Source organism: Salarias fasciatus, chromosome 14 (genome assembly GCF_902148845.1).
Source record: "Salarias fasciatus chromosome 14, fSalaFa1.1, whole genome shotgun sequence".
Classification (NCBI taxonomy): domain Eukaryota; kingdom Metazoa; phylum Chordata; class Actinopteri; order Blenniiformes; family Blenniidae; genus Salarias; species Salarias fasciatus.
In genome coordinates, this window is record NC_043758.1 from 25,653,381 (window position 1) to 25,661,466 (window position 8,086).

Sequence of the window (8,086 nt, forward strand, 5' to 3'; positions counted from 1 at the left end):
TCAACACTGAAATTGGAGGCAAAAGTCATTTTTACTTCAATATTCTGTGGCTGATGAATCAGTAAAGATGTGACATTAATCTTCAAGCAGAATTCTTGAGATTCTTTTTAGAAGTCATTATCCAAAACAAGCCTGAGATTTGAGAATACCAATTATCTTTTCTTTTGATTTTTTTTAACAATAAACTCTAAAATAGATTAGCAGACAGTGAGAGTAACCTGAAGGAAAAACAACAGCAGCCTACCGATATGTGTGTCGCTCGGTCTCCCTATCTTATTTGACACAGCAGAGCACTTTTCGTTCTTTTCCTGCTTGGTGGGATGATTCAAGAACCATGAGTCAAAGCAGGGGTTAGCACAGCATGGAGGAAATCAATCAACTTGATAAGAGAACTAGCTTGTGTGGCAGCTATAGGGGCCAGACGGCGCCTGCCGGAGCGCCATGGCAAATGTACAGCGCTCCCCTCAGATTGGTAAACAGAGACAGAGAGAGAAATGAACGGGGCATGATGGATGCCTCTCTGCAGCGTCCTTGGAAAGGGTCGTCACCCTCAGCCATAGGGGGGCCTCTCTATCAAGGCTGCGACAGAGGGCCTGGGAGGCTGAGGAGACGCTCACTTCAGAGCAATAAAAGTAAACTGAGGCTGACATGGAACAATAGGCCAAGACACAAAGGCACAAACATACTGCGCAGGTTATTAAGTCAAGCAAGTCTGATGGATGACTAGATTTCACTGTGCCGTGTCCCTGACGGGCAACAAGGAGCACTTTGGGAGGAAAAAGTGCAGAAACTTGCGAGTGTGTGTTGTGACAGAAATGTGTGCCTGACACCTAAAAATGAGCAAACCAAAATCAATAGCTGACAACAGCTTGGAGGGATGGCTTCATTGTCCCCTGCTATTTAATCAGGGCATATCTTATCAGGTATTATCATATGGCGGCTATTATGGCTGTTACATGACTAACTTATTACTTTCAAATGGCTGCAGATTTCCATAATGGCCCCTCATTTATCATTGATGAAGGTGACTGTAAAACCTGCACACACTCCATGAGCATTAAACAAGCCTCCCCCAGTAACACAGCCTGCATCTGCTGCTGTACAAGATAAACAGCTGAGAAAATATAGGAGCGTGTTTTACTGTCTGCGCATCTATTTCTGAGGGGGCATAAGGAAAAAAGAAAAATTACATAATTTAGGATGAACTCTTTATTCATACTTAATTTGACGACTGCCTTAGATGGCTGGGTTAAGTAATTGTGAAACTGTCTTCAAGAGCATTGTTTCAGAAAATTACTTTCTTGCTGGATTTAAGAAATTTAATTGTCATTTTGAGCAAGTAGTGAGATTACTATCACAAAGTATAACATAACAACAATTCTTGTTAATGGGTTAAATCCATAACCTCAACCCTTTTTTTGCTCTAGGAATCCTTATAACAGCACTTGAATAAGTGACTGAAAAATGTGAATTAGAATGAAATTGTAACTCTGAAACAAAATCATTTCCACTGTAAGTTAAACTTACTTTGTGTCACCAACTCAAAATGCTAAAGAGAGTTAAAATGTATTGAAAGTCAAATATTTATGAAAAAAAAGGGATGTATTTTTCTCGGAATAATGTATTTTAACATAATTGAATAACGCATATTTAGTTTTTGTAACTTGTATAACATGATGATACTTTGAGACAAAAACAGCACACAGTAAGTTTTAAACTGAATTTTAGAAAATTTATGCCTGAATTTAGAAAATTTAGTTTTTTTATATTAAGGAAAGAAAAAAATTGTTAATGTAACATTTTTATTCACAATTTCCCCACAAAACTCTAAAACAGTGGTCGGCAACTGGCAGGAGAAACTCCCTAAAACAGGCATGCTGTTAGCTTAGCTCCAGCATCACTTAACTGTTAGCCGCCGGCAAACTATCTAGTTGCGTTCTGAACATTCAAGGTAGGAGGATAAATTAAAAATGCTGTGAGACTCAGACAGAATGGGACAAATTGCCGGTGGTGAACAGAGCAGTTCTGAGAGGAAATGTTCATAATATTGTTGCGGCGGCTTGGGGAGGATGAGTGAAAAGGATTGTAAATAAATAAGCCAGCATCACTCAATTACCCTCTTATTACATTCAAGTTTCTAAACTTGTCTAGTCTTCTTCAGTCTGAAGCAAAGTGAAGAAATTCAGTTGCTTCACCATGTATGCATAGTTAGTTTTTATTGCTCACTTTAAACTTATGTCGACGTCACACCGACTGATTAACAGGTCATCACGTCTCATGACCATCTTTTGTTCACTTGTCTTTAGGTGGAGGCCACAGATTCAGGCTGGAAATTGTTTCCCTCTTCCTGTAAAAAAAACATTGCAATTTATTATTGATTTGATAGGGAACACTTGAGCACATTTATTAATGAGACAGTAAAGATTCTTCAGCATTCACCACGCTGTTTAAACTCCATCGGTGTTAAAATGAGGACTAAGTTCTTCCAGCGATGGTCTTTCTGACCACACAGACAATGTGTCTTCATTTCTGGCCTCCGCCTGAGTAGGCAACTAAAAGACTTGGACATATTGTCACCAGCTGAAACATGACACATTTACTGTACAGCTTATGGTATATTAGATATTTGTGTCATATGCTCACTGGAACAAACCCTGAAGAAATGAGCTGTGAGTGCCTCCACTGGGGTCTGATGTGACCCATTTTTGCCAAGAATCATTATCTGTTCCTTCATTGTGAAATCCATACTTCTTTGGGATTTCTCTAAACTTGTGCACACACACACACACTGATCAACACTGGAAAGGCCTGCATTGATGGCCTGCTTCATAGTACCGCTGACCAGAACTGTGAATGTCTGGGTTTGTCAATCCAGATGTTGGAATGTCAAAATTGACAAGAAATATTTTGATCAGTCCGGCCTGCTCAGCACAGCAGGCCCAAGCCTCCTCAGCAGGCCACAGGCCCCAAGACATGACCCGGAGTCATGTTGTCTGACGTGGACCAACTGCGTCCTCAAACGGATTAAACGGCCTCAAAGCGTCTTGCTGGTCAAGACGCCACGGATCCATCTCCCTTTTCCACCGGTGAAAGCCTTCCCCCAGCGGAGCAGAACGGCAGGAGCTGCCCCTGGAGCGGACCGAGACACCAACAGGACCACAGCTACAGCTCTGCTCCTCCTGCAGAGCCACGGCTCAGCTCTCCTCCGTTCCCCACCCTTTGCAGCCGACCAAGAACCAACTGAGGACCCGGATAGGAGAACCGGACTCCTCTTTTCCTGCACGTGGACTTCCCCAGAAGAGCCAAGGTTCTGCTGGACGCAGCAGAACCCGACCGAGACTGAAATCACCCCATCAGCCACAGGACACACACAGAGCAGCCGAGAGCTGCTAAATCCTCCATCACACAGAGGTGAGTCTTGGGCAGGCTTCAGGCTTAGACAATGGTGATAATTCATGCTTGTGTTTTCTTTATTGTGGACTAGAACTGAAGCTCGTTCATGATATGTGACTTTTTCTTTCTTCATTTCTCTCTTCTCCTCGTGCGCTCGATCGCGAGCACGCGCTTCCTTCCCACATCACACCTGCCAGACGCGGCTAGGGCCATGCATCTGTGCATTTGTGAGGAAGTAAGCTCGTCTCCTCCTCCTCCTCCCTCTTACTAACCCAAGATTAGTAAGTTCAGTTTGTTGATTAGATGTGTTTAATTAGTAATAGACATTGTTAAAGGAGTCATATTATGCAAAATTCACTTTAAAAAGGTGTCTTTACAGTCATATTGCCTCCCAGAGCCTCTGTATGATCCCCCAGAAGTGAAAAATTCAGTCACCTCCCTCAACTGTGCACTCCACTTTTAAGAAAATATATACTCAAACACGCGGTTCTGAAATCTCCCTCTTTCTGACGTCAGGAAGAGGAACGCCACTCCCCCCCCGGAAGAGAATCCAGCCTTTGGCCGGCCTCCGGATAAGTCGCTCATTTCGGCTGTATTTTTTCCTCCATTGCCAGTGTTTTCATAAAGTCAGCTCATCCGCCGTCTTCAGGTGGGGTGGGTCAGCTGACGAGCTGACAGTTTTTGCTAACTTAGCCACAATTAGCTCGGATGGGAACGTAGCGGAGCTCCTCTCCCCAGCAGAGAGGCACTTTGAGTCGGCCACGGCTGTGACGGCGCCCGGGCGTCTGACTTCCAGGGGCCGGGTTGGGGCCGATTGGGTAAACGGCCCAGAGCTGCTCCACGGAAGCTGCTCACGAAGCCGGCGGAGATGCATGGCTTGCGCGCAGTCGCTGGGCCGCTCCTCTCCTCGCCGGGACGCTGCGAAGCTCCGGTGCCCAGCGGAGGCGCACTGCGCGCGGGGCGCAAAGTCAACACACACCGGCAGCGCTGTCCGGATGAAGAGGGCTGCTCCTCTGAGAGGCTCTCTGCTCTCGATATCACACGAACAACACATGATATAAACAGAAAATAAAAAACACACACCTCATTTCGCTTCTGTAAGGACGCTCTGCTCGTCCAGCCACACTGATCTGTAATTTATAGACTTCCAGCAAGGATGAGTACACGGTTTATGTTTGGTTGTATGTATGTATGTATGGTTCATTCTATATAAAAACGGTAATTTCCGCGTTCGCTGCTGTCTGGGACTCTGTTCAGCTGATTCTCGTGCCTCCCGAGGCGGCGTAATAACAACATATAGAAAAAACTTTACGTCCGTGCGGTCGTGCACTGTGTTTTATTTTGAAACTTCCGGTGTAACTTCCTGTAAGGTGCTTTCTTAACGACAGTGAATTTACGAGGTGGGCGTGGCCAGATGCGTTCAAGTTCATCACGGAAAATAGGCTGTCAAAAACAGCCTGTTCTGAAGAGGGCTCCCCAGAGCCACTTTTTAGAACGCTCAAACTCCGAACATAGGACGAATTTGGGGCAAACAAACTTATATACTATGTTTTTGGGCGTCCGTGACCTATATGACGTGACTGAAAAATAGCATAATATGACTCCTTTAATAAACGCTCATTAACTGAACTGGACGATTCATTCTTGTGTTTTGTGACAAATGTGGATGGTTGTAACAGCCTGTGCTCAATCTCACACCTTCTCTGATAAGTTAATGGTTGTTTATCCAAAGATTAACCACCAGCTTAAATTAACTTTCCATCTTTGAGACTGAAAATTGGTAGTTGCGGTGGTGCCCCAAAATTATTAATTAAATAAACCATAGGTTGATTTAATGCATAATTTACAACTTCTCTCACCTCATTTTCTGTAATTTACCCATCTCCAGTAATTGGCAGTTTGTGGCATTATTGATTAATTAATAACACCTTGTTAATCAATAATTTAATGGTTAAATCACTCTGTGGTCTACTCCATTCCCAAATAGCTGATTATTTGACATTATTAACGAATAAATAACCATCTATTCCGATTATTAATAATTGATGTTGGGTTAAATTACTTGGTGCTTCACTTTAAACTGTTTATTACACAGTAATTGATTGTTATTGGTGATCCACTGTTAATGACCTGCAAATATTAATTAGTAAATCAAAATTTACTCAAATTAATAAGTAACTAAATTACTTAAAGTAATCAATTACTTCCAGTAATCAATACTTTAGTATTTTATTCCCAATTACCAATCGCAAACCCCAACACAGATATCCCAGATATGTTAAGCCTGCTTTATGGAACAGGCCTCTGGGGTCACAACACAATGAGCTGGACAGGAAGACATTGCCCACGTTGAGGTTGTAGAGAGATTTGCACAGGTCCAACAGGACCTTCAGTTTAGGAGCATTTTTCTGCAGCCACTGTAGAGCGAAGTGGCAGAAAGTATGGGTGAGCTACAGCACCCAGATACCCAGAAAAGACTTAGATATTTTATGCATACATGTTTCTCGCATCGCTAAGCAGCACAAACGTTTTCAGTATGAAAGCATGCCTTTACTTTATTTGTCTCTGTGTGAAGTGTTTTGGGAACACACATTGTGGCAGACATGATTTTCCACAGGTGTTGTTTTTATTTACAGTACTCACCAGAGGTTACAGATATTTAAGACTGTTTTGCATTAAAAAGTATTAAATGGTGGGGAAAAAAAAAAAAAAAAAAAAAAAAACTGAGGAAAAGTCTAAGACTCCTGGGAAACTTTAGCAGTCCCCCTCAGGCAGGCAGGACCACCATGCACTCTGAAGGAGTGCTCACCACCGACTTTACCTATTGTTGCTCCTTGTACATCATCAAACAACACATAGCAACACAAGCATTACTTCACCCTACAGTATACTGTTAATAAGAATATAAACACAATTACTAATTCTTGCCCTACAACATCCCCAAAGACCCTTAGAAATTTAAGAGCTACACAGTAAAACCTGCCAGACGTAATATACATCACATCAACCTGGTAATGAGCTGCAGCGAACACAGAAAGGAGCACAACATTTGTAAGAAACAAAAAAAGGTTACAAGATATGAAAGATGCAGTATGAGGTTTTCACTGTGTTTGTTCTGTGGACTGTGGCTGATTGAAATGCAGTGTGAAGTGGAATTGCTCGGCCATTTGTAAACTGAGGTCAAGGTAATCACTGCTGTATGGAGTTGACAGTACACACTCTTCATTGCATCCAAGTTAATTCTTACTTTTATGTTACAAATGTCAACCCTTGACCATGAAATGAAGCAGAGCGTATTTTCATGTACACTGAATGGTCTTCAGAAGAGATTAGCCTGTTTGTGCACAGGTTCTGTGAATACAGGCTTAATTTGAAGTCAATAATATACCATTTACATGACAGTGTTTCAAGTGAAAATACATCATTTTGACATTTTTGTGAAAAGTTTCATGTTTGTACAGCACTGTTTTAAAACCAATGTCTGCTTACACTGCAATGGCAGAAACTCTGAAAACACTCTGATAACATGGTGAGTGCTACTGTTTTTTTTTGTTGTTGTTTTTTTTTAAATAATGAAACCACTAATGTGTGCAGAGGACAATAAGCCATAAACTTTAACAATACTGGGGCACGGCTCCGAGCGCTACTGTCACACTAATGGAGTCTTTCAAGTTTACCATTCATAACTGAAAACATTGTGTGTATACAGGGTCAGAATGGAGAGCTGGATGAACGAAGGTGTTTTGAAACTCATTTGGGGAAAGTCACATGATATGAAGGGTATGCGAACAATTTTTTCAACATAGAATCAGCTGAATAATTAAAAACAATAACCTACAGTGAAAAAGTGAACCGGTATGTCAACATTTTATTACATTTCATTCCTACCGATGTGGAACTACTGATGTTTCTGTAACTCGCAAACTTCATATGTTATGGTCAGCTAAATTACATTTTGTAAAACAAAACAATTTTCTTTTGAGGTTCATGAATTATTCTCTTCTACAATGTGCCATTTTCTTAAGTGGATGCACAAATATTGACAATATGAGTTGGAGTTCTCTGAAACATTACAGTGGGAAGTTCTCAGTTTGATGCCATTCTAATGTTTTTTCATACTTTCCCATTTAGAATGAGAATTCTGCATTAACTACTTTTTAGGGTGAACGGCAGCTTCTTAAACCAAAAGCTCATCATTTCCTCAGCTCTCCTACGAAGGTCAGATGTTAACTCTAACATGAAAACCTTTGGCTCCTCATTGTCTTCTAAACAAAGTGACAGTCAGTACTTCATGAGACAGAGAATGTGAGCTCCTTTGACTGCAGCTGCTATTTCAACCACTGTCAAACTTCTTTTTCAGCCCATTCTTCACACAAAAACTTCTGTCACTTGTCAACTAAACAACCGAGTGCAACAGCATGAGACAAGCATGTTTTCACCGGGGGGGCTCTTTTGTCTTTCTGAACTCTTGTCACATGTCAGATGGCAGTTGCGTCTGAAGCTGATTGGTCTATAAACTGCTGCTCTGTGAAGTTCAGTCTTCACCGCTGTGTGCTTTCCTCACTTCAGATCCAACAGCTGCTGCTGGTTCAAAGAGTTTCAGTTGGAAATTCGGCACTTTTTACAGTGAAAAGCTAAAGTATATACTGTGTACACTTGAGAGGAGGGCTTCGAAGAAACTACCACAGTTTCA